We start from the raw sequence: 14,727 nt of genomic DNA, 5'->3' as shown, positions 1-14,727 counted from the left end.
CATTAAAAATAAATTTATCTTGGCTTCCCGTGGCATGGAAAGCTACTGTGCAATGATTCAATGGGCTTGTCACCCCTCACGGTTAGGCACGGGGAGAGGAACAACTGGATGGTCTCCAATGCCAGCTCCTCATTTTCTGCGGCTGGAGCCAGAAACGTACAGTGCGCTGACATTTAATTTAGCATCCAACATACCTTGACATAAACCCATAATACAAAGGCGTGGGCGGGAGTGGGGACTGCCAAGCCCGGTGGGTGTAGGGACATTCCAAGTGACAGGGCGGATTTCTTTCTTTCTATTTTGTATTTTGCTTTGTCAACACTGAGTGGCGATGACAGACTAGAGGCCGCGATCAAAGGCGAGAATTAGTATGGAGAGAACGTGCGTGTGTGAGTGTGTGAGGTCTTGGCGTTGATGAGCTGTGCACGGGCCGGTGGGTCTGCACCCCGAGTCCACTGGGCCCTCAAGGCTGCGTCTGGAACCCGGGAGAGGGATAACTCAGGCAGAAGGGGCGAGATGGGACCTCCCCATGGGTCTCCGAGACATAATCAGTGCCCTGGAAATGTGGAGCAGGACAGGAACACTGTTATTTTAAAAGCTGGAGGCACAGTTCTGGCTTTTTATTCAGCAGAACATCCTGATGGAATATTTGGGTGTGAAAAGCTGAGGCTCAGGCTTGGCCAGGGAGGGGAGGGCAGGACCCAGGAGGGAGGCTAGAAACCCAGGGAGAAATGTGGTTTTGGCAGAAGCAGCTGGAAGGGGAGGGGCCGTGAGGGAGGGAGAAGGGAGGCAGAGGGGACAAGAGAGGGAGAGGTTGAAGCCCACCCAGCCAGATGGGGGCCTCGGGAGGGGGCTGGCCTGGGGACCCCAGCGCGGTTATGAATACGAGAGGCAGGTTTGTGGTTTCCATGCGGTGCTGCAGGAGATCCCATCTGTTACCCCCCGGTCTTTGGTAAGAGTCTGCTCTGCGCAACAGCCTGTGTTCGCAAGGCTTTGGGGGAAATGGAGGGAGTGGGCCCCGCCCCCGCCGAGGTCAGCGCAAGGCGAGGTGAAAGAAAGGTCCAAAGGTCCAAAGGTCCGGCTATGGGAGGGCAGGAGAGGGATGCTACAGAGGTCCAGAATTCAGGCCAAGCAGGAAATCCGACCAGCAGGTGACCTGAACTGGAGCCGTTTCCGTTTTCATTTCAGAGGAATCAGGATAGGTGCCGTTTTATTGAGTGCCCACTGTGCCAGGCACCATGCAGGTGACTTGGATTTTCTCACTGAAACCCTCACAAGAACCTAAGAGGCAGATGCTCTTACTTCTTACGTCATCTCACAACTAAGTACGTGAAGGCCAAGTACCTTGCTCAAGGTTACGCATCTGATAAACATCACAGCTTGAATTTGAGCTCTGCAATTTGGCCCCAGAGCCCACGTCTCCAGAACCCACAGCTGCTGAATTCCCTATGCAGCGAAAGCTTGGGTTCCCAGTGCTTGTTGTTGAATGAAAGGAACTGGGCGTGGGAAACAAAAATCTTGCAGCCAACAAAAATCAAGCAACCAAACAAAAATCCCAACTTACAAGCGGCCAGACTTTCCAAAATGGCGTGACTTGTTTTCTGCTGCCTTCTGTGTGCTGTAAGATACTGGATCGACCATCTCGAGTTCCCGCAGTGCTGATCCTGTCGGTCACTACGTCTGCCAACTCTCACTCATGGTGATTGTTTCCCCGCGTGTTTTGTAATTTTGGATTGTGTGTTCCTTCTTTGTTAGAGCTTTATTTTTGGGAATCCGGTGTGTTCTGGGATGAGAATTTGTCCTTCCCTAGAAGAATGGCTTTTGTTTCCACTGGGCACCTGAGGACGCTCTGAACTCAGGGCTACTTTAAGTTCTCACACTGCATGTAGAATGAATTCAAACCCCAAATCTTCATGAGAACAGACCTGTAGTTTTTAGTCTAAAGTGGAAACTTTTTTTAAAACAAATTATTTATTTTAAATTTATTTTTGGCTGTATTGGGTCTTCGTTGCCGCACACAGGCTTTCTCTAGTTGCGGCGAGCGGGGGCTACTCTTCCTCGTGGAGCACAGGCTTCTCATTGTGGTGGCTTCTCTTGTGGAGCACGGGCTCTAGGCACGCGGGCTTGCTAGTTGTGGCTCCCAGGCTCTAGAGCACAGGCTCGGTAGTTGTGGTGCATGGGTTTCGTTACTCCGTGGCATGTGGGATCTTCCCGGACCAGGGCTCGAACCTGTGTCCCCCACACTGGCAGGTGGATTCTTAACCACTGCACCACCAGGGAAGTCCCTAAAGTGGAAGCTTTTACACACATTCTAAAGCCACTATACTCCAATTAAAAAAAAAAAAAAAGTGGAAACGTTTTCCTTGTTCTCTTCCCTTCCCCCAAAGCTGGAATTTTCCCTACTCTCTGCCCATCTCCATGCAGGTTCCCTGCCACCTTTTGGTTTCTGGCCACTGTTGATCTCCTTTTTTTTTTTTCAGTTTAGCTACACATTTAAAAGAATATTTGTGACATCATATCCAACTTTTGTAGGCTCTTTTGTTGTAGGCATCTAGTCTACCGTATTATTGAAAAGTCCCTTCTTCTCTCATGCCTATTTACCTTTTTAAACTTAAAGGAATAAAGTCTAATTTATAGATGATAAAATGCACAGATCTCAAGGGTAGAGTTTGGTGAATTTCGGCCACCACACCTGTCATTTCCATCAGCCTAGGAAGTTCCCTCACGGCCCTCCCCCGACGCACTGCCCACCCGCCATGGCCCGAGGTAACCAGCGCTCCGATTTCTATCGCCATCGCTTCGTTCTGCCTGTTCTTACATTTCATGTAATGGGAGCACATGGCGTGTTGCTCTTTTGGATCTGACGTCCTTCGCTCAGCATTAGGCTGATGAGATTCATCCACGTTGTGTATTTCAGTAGTTTGTTCCTTTTTACTGCAATAGTATTTTATTTATGGTTCTGCATAATTGGCTTAACCGCTTTCCTGGTGATGGACATTTGGGACGTTTCCATTTGGGGCTGTCAAGCCCAGTGTGGCTGTGAACATTTGTACGCCCATGCTGGTGCACACGTGTACACATTCCTTGGAATTGCTGGGTGATGGGATGGGAGTAAGTTTAACTTTATACGAAACAGCCAGATTGCTTTCCAATGTGGCCATACCGTCTGACACCCCACTAGCAGTATCTGGGCTGCAGGCGCCCTGTATCTCACACCTGGTTTTCTCCCGGTGTACCTGTGGGTACCGCGTGGGTAATGGTGGCTCTGGTGTGCCTGCTGGAAGCCCCCTTGCTCACTCACTCAGTCATTCCACAGATATCTCCTGAGCACCTGTCCCGCAGGCCTACCCCACCTGCCTTGCCCCATTCATCTGGGCCTCAGGGTGGCCGGGCAGCCTTCCCCCATGTGCCGCTCTGCTCGTGCGGGTGGTGTCCTTTCCTATCACGCCTGCCAGAGGGTCTGTGTTGCAGCTGTGGCCGGCTGTCATCTGTGCTCCAAAGTTGGCATCCTGCTCAAACCTCAGAAATGTGTCAGCGTGGGGAGGGGCCTGTCGATCATCATTCTATCTCCCATTCCAGCACTCCCCCACTTTCCAGGTACACTGCCCGGCACCCGCCAGCATCAAAGGCCGAGGGCCGGGCCCTCATGGAACAATGGCCAAATGGCTTCCCAGCGTGCTCGTAGCACTTGCTGTTCTCATTAGCACCACGAGGGGCAGAATACATTCAGAGCCTAAGTCTCCATGAGAACAACCTGTGGCCACACATTTGCGGGAGACAATTTTTCCTTGTTATTCTCCTGGCTCCTTTACCTGCAGGTGGATTTGTTCTCAGTCTGCCTGTTCACTGAGGGTGTGGCCCTGGCTTTCTGCTGGGTTCTGACTCCCTGCCTTCCTGGAGCCTAAGGCCTTGGAGTGGGAGGTTCCAGGTGCCCCCCATCTCATGCTCCAGGTCTCACCCGGAGTGCCAGGTGAGGCCAGATGGAGAGAGCCCAGCAGGTAGACCGGCCCCTGAGGGCTCCTGCGGGTGAGAATGTCCCAAGCCTCAGCAGGGATTGGACCACCCTCTGGCGGGGCCCAGGGCTCGAGAGCCGTGGTTCCCGTGCGATCCATGCCCCCTTCTGGAGACCCATCTGAAAGCCTCCCACACGCCCCCAGCACCCTGCACCAGACCGGCTGAGCTCCAGGGAGAGCACTTGCTCTCTCACCTCTTCCCTCACTTCCCATGTCCAACCCATCAGAGAGTTCTTTCAACAAATATTTATTGAGCACCTTCTATGTGGAGCTTAATTCAAATGAACAAATGAGATGCTTTCAAATGGTGATATGTGCTCTAGGAGAATAAAACAGGGTGCTGCCACACAGGGTGGTTGGGGAGGAGGTGGTGCTTGAAGGACAAGAAGGAGCCATGGGAGGCTCTGAGGGAGGGCTCTCCAGGCAGACGTGCCAGCAGGTGCAAAGGCCCTGAGGTAGGATCGAGATCTGCATATGTTAAGACCTGACAAAGGCCTTGTGGTTGGAGCACAGTGGACAAGGGGGCAGAGGTGAGGTTGGAGAGGGAAGGAGGGATGGATGATGGCAGGGCAGGGAACGAGTTTGGATTTTACACTGGTTGCATTGAGAAACCATCAGAAGAGTGTAACAGGGACATGGTGTGAGCTGATGGATGCTTTTGCGAGTTCATTTTGGCTGCCCTGTTGAAGCTGGGCTTCAGGAGGCTCTGGGTGGGAGGGCAGGGACCACGGAGGTTGCTTGCAGCCCTCTTAGTAAGAGATGGAGGCAGCTCAGACTGGGGAGTTAGCAGTGGATATGGAAAGAAGTGGACAGATGTGGGACACGCTTTAGAGATGGAGCCAGTAGGCCTGGCTGATGGAGTGGGTGTGGGAAATGATGTAAAGGGAGAGAGCAAGGGTGATGCTGAGGTCTGGGGCGCGAGACCCAGGTGGGCGTGTGGTGGTGCCACTTACCAAGATAGGGGAAGCCCAGGGGAGGCGTGTGGGGCTCTTTGATCAGGAGTTCTGTCCCTGCCGTGTTAAGTGTGGGGTGCCTGGTAGACCTCGCAGAAGGGCATGGAGTGGGCATCAATACCAAAGCCTGGGGTTCCAGGGAGAGGTCCAGGCTGGAGTCATCAACTCTGAGCCATGAGACGAGGTCACAAGCAGGTGGTGGGCTCTGGAGTAGATGGAATTATTGCTCCCTCTTAGGGAATCACACAGCCATGCCCCTTGCCTGGTAACTCTCCTGTGCCTCCCACCCCATTGACATTGGACTTGGCCATGTGACTTGCTTTGGTTCCTGGAATGCGCGCAGAAGCGCAGTGATGTTCTGAGCCCAGACCTTGAGAGATACCCTCCTGCACTTGTCTCATCACCTTCAAAAGCACATGCCCTGGGAAGCCACCGGTCCAAGGGGTTGAGAGACATGAGGCACAGGCCTGAACCCAGCAGAGCCACAAACCAGAAAAACTTATGCTGCTGCAGTAAGTCATCGAGTGTTGGGAGTGGTTATTACACAGCATTGCTGCAGCTGGAGCTGACTAATGCACAACCAGAGGCAGGGCCAGCTCCTCCTTCCCAGGGCAGGGGGGAGGAGGAAATGCAGCCGTGCACTTGTGGGCTCAGTGCAGGACCTGGTGAGTGTGCAGCCAACACCAGTTAGTGTCACTGACATGGAATTAACTGTGAATCTAAACCAGAGATGCTCCCCTAAGTGTCTTCCCAACGCTGGGTTCCTCATGGTCGCCCCTGCCACAATCTGTCCTGTCTATGTTTCTTTCTTCGATTTCATCAGTTTTTCCAGTTGTAAAAATCACCTGTTTTAGTTGTGCCCAGAGACAATCCTGGCTTCCATTTGGGGTTCTTCCTTCCAGTCTTTTCTAAGTAGTTGTCGGACACTATGGGCCACGGGACCAGCAACGTCTTGGGAATCTATTTGTATGTACTGATATAAAACACACACGGTGGGGGGACTTCCCTGGTGGCGCAGTGGATAAGACTCCGCACTCCCAATGCAGGGGGCCCGGGTTCGATCCCTGTTCAGGGAACTAGATCCCACATGCATGCCGCAACTAAGGAGCCCGGATGCTGCAACTAAGGAGCTGATGAGCTGCAACTACGGAGCCTGCCTGCCGCAACTAAGACCCAGCGCAACCAAATAAATAGTAAAAATTTTAAAAATAAATAAAATTTAAAAAAAAAGAGCATTAGTAAAACAAAACAAAACAAAAACACACACACATGGGGAGAGGATCTTGGTGGTGTTTTTTTTTTTTTTTTTTTGGTGGTGTTTTTGTGGGCAGGCCCGTGGAGTTGAGATGGGAAAATACCAGCAGCATTTACTCAATGTTTACCAGATACCAGTGCAGCGGGCACTGCTGGATCTCTGCCCACGTGGGCACTCACCACGCACGGTTCCAGAATGTGCGGAGACCAGCAACTGCACCCTCTCCCCCAAGGGCAGCCCTTGGCTAACGACAGAGGGGAGTCAGGGGAGAGTGAAGGGTAAATACCCCAGCTCCCTCACTCTCTGGCAAGGGCATGGCCTACCCCGTTTCCCAGAGTCCCCCTGGGGACCGGTGCTCCAGGTGCCACGGTACAATCTGATACACGACACACGCAGTGCAGGCTGCCTTCCCTCCCCTGCCTCACCCTCCTACTCCCCTGGCAGCGCTTCTTGGGATCACCTCCAAATAAACCTCTTGTATTTACATCTCTGCTTCTGGGGAAGCCAACATAAGGCAACCAGGTGCTGTGTGTACAGGCTTTACGTGTACCTCTGTCCCCTCTCACAGTGATCCAGCGAATTCTAGCGTAACCATATTCTTGTGTTACCTCTACTGCTACTGTGCGCCAGACACTGACCGTGGCCAAAGCGCTGATGGAAGTGCCCCAGCGTCTGTGCCCCAGCGACCAGGTCTCACCCTCAACCCAGAGGAGGGCCTCAGGCTGAAGTGGAGAAGGTTATTTCCGGCGTGCGTCGTGTTCTACCATATGGAGATCATACCATACATACCGTTGCATGACCTGATCGTGAGGATTGTCCCATGTTCTTAAAGCTTCCAGAACTCACTTTTAGAGTTAAGCCTGCGTGATGATGCTATTAGCTAACATGTACGGAAGATGATCTCTCTTTCAGGAACTGAGCTTAGCCTGCGCCGGGTGCTAACTCATCAAACCCTTACAGGGGCCCGTAGCTAAGTCCCGTTATTCTCCCCATTGACAGAAGAGGAAGTAGAGGCACAGAGAGGTCACGATTGTAGACTGGAGATTTATATCCGGGTCATCGGACTCCAGAGCTGGGGCTGGGGACACAGCGTTTATAAACCTCGCTTATTTTTGGACATTTACTTCTATTTTCTAGTTGTTGTAAGCAGTGCACAGCTAACAGCCTCCCCTCCCCCTCCAGCCCCCCGCCCGGCCCCCATTGCTGTCGGCCTTGCTAATTACTTCCTTAAGGTGGATTTCCAGGAAGAGAATTACAGGGTCAAAGGACGGGACTGTCTTTAACACTCTTCAATCCCAATTCCCCTGCTCTGGCCTTGCTTTTGGAATCTCTTACCTTCTTTCCCACACTGTCTTGAGCCAGGCATCACTGGGAAGCGTCAAGCCTTGGCCTCTCTCCACCTGGTCCCAACCTGCCCAAGTCTGCACCTGACCTCCAGCCCGACGTCCCAGGTCCTGACTTGTGTCCCCACTGAGGAGGGCCGAGGCTCTCAATGAGGCAGCTTTCTCCCGGAAAGGATGGGCGAGGAGGGGAGGGTCTTAATGGAGGGATTGTGGTTGCTCCTGGCACACAGTAGGGGCTTGGTTATCATTGAATGAACGAGTGAATGAATGAACAAGACCCCTGGCCTGCCTGGATCCACTTCTGGTTCCCCAGCAGCTCCTTGTGAAGCAGACCCCCCACTCTGGAGCCCACAGGGGCAGCTCCCCACCACTGGGTGGGGAGACAGGAGGGAAGGGGACATGCAGACCCAAACCCCTCGGTCTGCAGCCAAAGCCCTACTGCTATCCCTGGTTTCATCCCCACTGTGCACCTTTCCTGACAAGTGCTCTTCTTTCTGAGACGGGTGCTCCAGCCAGGGCACCTTTGCTTAAGCCGGACCTGCTCCCCAGGGTACCTTGGAGCTCGGTTTTCAAGTCTGAACAACCAGGGAACAAAAATACCTATTGTACTGGTTATCGACTGTGGCATTACAAATTACGCCGAAACTAAGCAGCTTGAAACAACAAACGTTTATTATCTCACACAGTCCATGAGGGTCAGGACTTCAGGAGCAGCTTCGCTGGGTGGCTCGTGCTCAGCGTCCCCCAGGAGGATGCAGTGAAAATGCCGGCTGGGGCTGCATCATCTGAAGGCTTGACTGGGGCTGGAGGACCCACTTCCAAGGTGGAACACTCACATGGCTGCTTGGCGGGAGGCCTCAGCTCCTCACCACAGGTCCCTCTCTAGAGGATGACTTGAGCATCCTCACAGTATGGCCCCTGGCTTTCCCCAGAGCAGGGGATCAGAGAGAGCAAAAGAAGCCACAGTGTCTTTTATGACCCATGGTTAGAAGTCACACTCCACATTTTGTTCATTAGAAGTGAGCACCTAGGTACAGTCCACATTCAAGGGCAAAGGAATTAGGTTTGCCTTAAGAGAGGAATGGAAATTCTTTAAAACCACCAGAGCTGCCTCCCAAGGGTGCTGAGAACACATGGAGATGTGCCTGACAAGCACTGAGCCTGGTGCTGGGCACCTGCAGGCCCTCAGTCCATGGAGACTCTGTTGTTTTATTGTAACTACCAGCACTCAGCCTTATTACAATTACCCAGCACCCAGCACCCAGTCTATGGCAAATGGCACCAACAGCTGAGTCAAAACTGGGAACCAGAGTGGATTTGTTCACAGCCTAAAAGAATGGTGCACCTGGGAGATCCAGCTGCATGCAACTAATGCAACAGGACTTTCTGCTTTAGGGGTTCAGGAGGAGAAATGAGGCAGAGTCGCCTGGAACACTTGTCCAGGCTGTGCCCCACACAAGGGCGCCTGGCCGAGAAAGGTGGTGGGAGCTGAAATGGGTGCCTTCTTCTAATTCATTCAAAAGCACCAGGTGGGATTGTGGGGCCCCAGAGGCATTACCGTGTGTCTAGAAGTTGAGGGTTTGGAGGGGATGGTATGGGCTGACCCAGAACGTTCGAACCAGCAGCAATTCCCAGGAAAGACTGAGACTCTGGACACAAGAGTGTGTCTGACGGGTGGGAGGGGTTGAGTTCAGCTCAGCAAGGGGAAGGGGACTTCTCTCCATGTCAGACCTGAGATGCAAGGCTGAGTCCAGCACTCACGTGGACACAGCTACCAGGGCTGGGTCCCCCTCGCACTGCTGCCTCCTGGGGCTGGGAGAAGGGTCCTGGCCAGGAGCCCGCTCAGGGGGCTGGGGGTAGAACCTGCAGGCACAGTACCGGACCCCCCTGCTCCTGGGGCCCTGAGAGCCCACCCTGAAGACTCCAGCAGTAACCAGGACTCTGAGCAAGGGCTGGGGCCTGCCCTGGGCCAGGCGGACCCTCTACAAGCATCTGATTCATCCTGGGAGCCTACACGTAGCTGTCATCATCACTACCACGACCGCCACTTCTGGGGGGTAAGGGCAGCTTCTGGAACTTAACCCCAAAGCAGGCACCATTCAGCCACCACAAGCCCCACAGCGTCAGGAGGGACGGTGGGAGGTAAAGGCCCCTCCCCGTGCTGACCCCTGCCCCTCTGGGGTCAGAGACCCCTCGCTCTGACGGCGTGAGGATCCCTGCCCTCTGGGCTCACCTGGTCTCTTGCTCCCCGCTGTGTAGTCAATCCAGAGCCTGGCTCAGGCATAACTCCACTGGGCCTCCGGCTCCTGGCTCTCCCCCTGGGGACTGCCATGCCCCCTTGGCCTGAGCTTGGGGGTGCTGGGCCCCCCAAGGAGTGCACCTCTAACACAAGCCCACGCAGCAAGCCCTGCCCACCTGTCATAGCTGCCCCCGCTGAGTTATAGGTTACAAACCCCCCGGCCCAGGGCAGGGGAAGGACAGCCCTGCCCAGAGTGTCTGCTCTGTGCCCGGCAGTTATCAGGCAGACTGCCCGCTCCCTCCAGGGTGCTCAGGTGATGGGAAAGAGCAAGGAGTGGGGGGGCCATAGCGGGAGGGGTGGCTCAGGGCTGTGTGGCGGGAGCCGGGGCCTCCCAGCTGCCCCCAGCTCCTGGCACCAGCTCTGTTCTGCCCGGAGCCCCATGCCTGAGCCCTCGGCTCAGACCTGACAGCCATTCGAACCCCGTCCCAGGCTGGCGGCCGCCCCTGGCCGGGAGGGGGCGCTGAGCCACCCGGAGAGCTGGTTTGGAGTCCCCATTCGTTGTGGGTGGCATCACGGTGCCAGCAGACTATCTACACCCGGCGGGTCCCCGGCAGCCGGCCCCAGCGCCCCCAGAGAAGGCAGCTACCTATTAAGGAGAGTCCTGGGAAGGGGGCCAGGTGGGAGGAAGGTTAGTCAAGCCTCCTGACTGTAAATCGTCCGAAGGTGCTGCCCTCGTCGCGAACAGGCAGACCGGGGCCTGCCTCTGCGGCTCAGCGGGGCTGCTCCCTGCCGGCACCGCGCTGGGTAATGCTCTTTCGGCATAACTCTATTTAAATTCACATTGCCGCCATCCCCCAGAGGAGCCGGCAAGAGAGCTGAGCTGCTTGGTGTAAAGGATTAGGTGGGGTGGGTGCGAAAGCCAGGAAAGGATTAGGTGGGGCGGGTGCGATTTTTTCCCTTTTATTTGCCCTTAGTGATGGAGATGAGGTTATAGGGGGCGGCTGTTCTAGAATCCTACAGCATCAGAGTCAGAGGGCAGTGAGAGGCCATCCAGCCTGAACATCCCCCCAGTGTCCAGATGGGAAACTGAGGCCACAGAGGCCCTCAGCACACACAGCAGAGCCCCCTCGCTGGCTTCCTTCCCTGACTAACCCCGGGGCGGGTGTCGAGGAAAGGCCCAGAGCCCGGGCTTTTGCCCCTTTGCTAATTGGCAGGTGGGACAACTTCCCTCGAAGCCGCCTGAGCAACATTCCGGCCAGCTGAAACCCCCCAGAGACCCAGCCCTTCCCCTGCTGTGCTGCTGGGTGAGCTCGTCAGTCACCTTTCTCCGGAGCACAGCTGGGGCCTCATTTCCTCTGCAGGAGGCCCCCGGGGCCTGGCAAAGGCCGCGGCCTCCCAGGAGCGGAGGAAGGGGCAGGCCCAGGCGCAGGGCCAGATCTAGCAACCAGGAACGTGGCTCCCGGGGGAGGCCGAGGCCTGACAGAGGGCTGGGTCTACAGGAGATGGAGCCTTGTAAGGCAGGGTGGGGGGCGCGGGAAGGAGGCAGGGGGAGGCAGGGGGAGGGGGATCCAGAGAGGGGAGCTGGCCCTCCTGGCCCTCTGCGGCCCACCTGGAGGGTGGGGGAAGCGTAGAGCTGAAGGCAGGCGGCAGCAGGGGAGAGGATGTTAGCTGCGTTTGGGATGAAACTCTGAGCCTTACGAATGCCAAAAATGTTCAAGGAAGCATCTGGTTTTGTTTTTTTCAATTTCCCCCATTATCAACAGCTTGGGTGCTGCGGAGGGGGCTGCAGCCCAGCCTGGATGTGCCCACTGCCAAGAGGCCTTGCCAGCCTGGTGGCAGCGGGTTGTGTGTGTGTGAGGACCTCCTCCTCCGAGCAGCCGGTGGGACCCGCAGCTCAGCCACTCACGTGAGGCCCGGGAAAGCTCTTCACCTCCGAGGCTCCTCTTCTGAGACCCGTAGGAGGGGGCTTTTGGCTTGTCCTTAACTGGACTCCAACCCACTGGGATATACTGGGTCCTCTCCTCTAGGGTGAGCACATTCCATCCAGGGTGGTGGGTGGCAGGGTGGCCTCCTGCATGGATCCCAAGGCTCTGGGCTTCCACCACTCGTGCCCAGCGTGGGCACCCTCCTACAAGTCCATGGACCAACATTTTGTCCCGTTCCAGGGCCTGTGCTGAGTCCTGACCCAGGCTCAGAGCGGTTGAGACACCCACCTATGGTTGCACAGCCAGGCAGTGCCCTCACCTCTACCTTGTGCTGCCCCCATTTGGGTGTCCCCGTGACCAGGCTGACGGCCCCAGGGAGGTGCTGGGTAGAACCTGGACTGAGAGTCAGGCACCTTGCATTCTAGACCAATTGCCTCCTGAACTGTGCTCCGTGACCTCTGTCCAGTCACATCCCCTCTCTGGCCCCAGTTTCCCCATCTGCTAATCAGGTTTACCTCTTAGGACCACTGCGGAGGTCAAAGAAGACAAGGGCTGTGAAGTCAGTCTGTGGAGGAGGTAGTGAGTCACACACTCAGATGCTATCGGGGCAGGCGGGTATGTGAGGTGGCCCAGGGAAGGGCGACTGGGGGGGCGGGAGGGGACAAGGGGTGTGCCAGTTTCCTCCAGCTGGTCTGCCACCTTCTGGCCACCTTTGTCCCTGCAGCGGGGACCAAATATGAGAGGTTAATGCAGTGCTATGTAGGCAGGCAGACACGGGTTCCTGTCCCTACCCACCACTTACCAACTGGCCTTGATCTTGAGGAGGTGACTTTGCCAGTCTGAGCCTCAATTTTCTCATCTGTAAATAGGATGATAACACAGGAAGCCACACCTCCTTGGGTGGCCATGAAGATACAATGAGATAAGGCTCATCGACTCCTTAGGACAGGGCTTGGCACACAGCAAGGGCTCAGTAAATTTTGGGTGCTGTTGTTACTATCATTACTACCACCACCACCACTATCACCACCACCACCATCATCACTACCACCACCATCACCACTATCACCATCATCACCATCACCACCATCACCACCACCATCATCATCATCACCATAGTCACCATCCATCATCATCACCACCACCATCATCACCATCACCACCACCACCATCACCACCACCACCATCATCACTACCACCACCATCATCACCACCATCACCACCACTATCACCATCATCACCACCACCACCATCATCACCACCATCACCACCATCACCACCATCATCACCACCATCACCACCACCACCATCATCACCACCATCATCACCACCACCACCATCACCACCACCACAACCATCATCACCACCGTCACCATCATCACCACCATCACCACCATTATCACCACCATCACCACCATCACCATCATCACCACCATCACCACCATTATCACCACCATCACCATCACCACTATCACCACCATCACCACCATTATCACCACCACCACCACCATCATCACCACCATCACCATCATCACCACCATCACCACCACCACCATCATCACCACCATCACCACCATCATCACCCCCACCACCATCACCACCACCACCATCACCACCATCATCACCACCACCATCACCACCACCACCATCATCACCCCCACCACCATCATCACCACCACCACCATCACTACCACCACCATCATCACTACCACCACCATCATCACCACCACCACCATCATCACCACCACCACCATCATCACCATCACCACCACACCTCCCCATTACTTTTACACAAAAGTCCTCATTCCCCCCCCTTTCACCCCAACCCTACTCTCCCCATAGACCATCAGGTACACCCCCAGGGCCTGGGCTGATTCTGAGTGGGCCCTTGAGCGTTGGAGCTCTCTACCCAGCTCACAGGGCCCAGTGTTAATGCCTTGATTATCATCCCAGCTCAGGCCCACCCAGTGGGACCTGCTTATGAAGTAAGGGTCTATCTTTAGCCCGGATTTCCTGCTGGCCTCCCTCTGCCCCCCGCCCACCAGTCAGCCCCCTTTTCCATAAATTATCAACATCAAACCTAAGAGGGCTCACAGAGGACCAGGATGGGGTAAACCATGGACATGGCTACCCCAGGGCTCCAGCCCCAAAGGCACCTGGAAAAGGGGATGAGACAGACTCTGCAGGATACGATTTGGCCAGGAGCTCAAGGATCCTGCCCCAGACCCTGGTCACCCCACCCCAGAGGCCCCTGAGGGAGATCGGTTCCAGGGACAATGATGGTGAATGGGAGGTGAAATGGGACTTGAGTGTGCCTCCAATTCCAGAAGGTTCCTTGGAGAGTTCTACTTAGTCCTGAGCAACTTGGGTCTAAACTGCCCCGACTAAAGTGAGCTGAGAGGTTGTTCTGACCCCCAGGTGTCCACCCCGAGTCTCTGCCAGGATAGGAAAAGTCAGTTCTCACCTCAGGCCCCTAGAGAAGGGGTATGGGAACCGGGGTGGGGTGGGGTTGGTCTGCCCTCCCTGGGCCGGGGCCTGGACTGCCCACTCAGGCTGTGACGGGAGGACGGGGCCCCCAAAGGCCGAGAAGGAGAGGAGAGAGCTGTGGTCATGGGCTCTGACAGCCCCACACAGCTCCCTCAAGCATGGTGGCCCAGGGGAGAGGCTTCCTCTGGACCCTGACGGGGGAGCAGAGTGAGGGCGTTCGGCCTCCTCTCCCCGGAGGCCAGCAGGTGCGACCTTGCCCTGGAGTTGTCTCTCAGCTCACATGACTGGTGGGGAGGGCTCAGGCCAGGGCAGAGAGAACAGGTGGCCTGAGGCCAGGATGGGCTCTGCTGTCCACAGGGCAGAATGGGAATCTCCAGCTCCTAGAATCTTCCAACTACTGAATCTGGGGACCAGAGGGTCTTAGAATCATGAAATCATGGGCCTCCCAGGATGTTTGGGATAATATATATATTTTTAAGAGAGATAACAAATGGCAAAGGAATTTGGTAATT

Source organism: Leucopleurus acutus, assembly GCF_964270905.1.
Source record: "Leucopleurus acutus genome assembly, chromosome: 7".
Classification (NCBI taxonomy): Eukaryota; Metazoa; Chordata; class Mammalia; order Artiodactyla; family Delphinidae; genus Leucopleurus; species Leucopleurus acutus.
Note: the sequence above shows the minus strand (reverse complement) of the source record.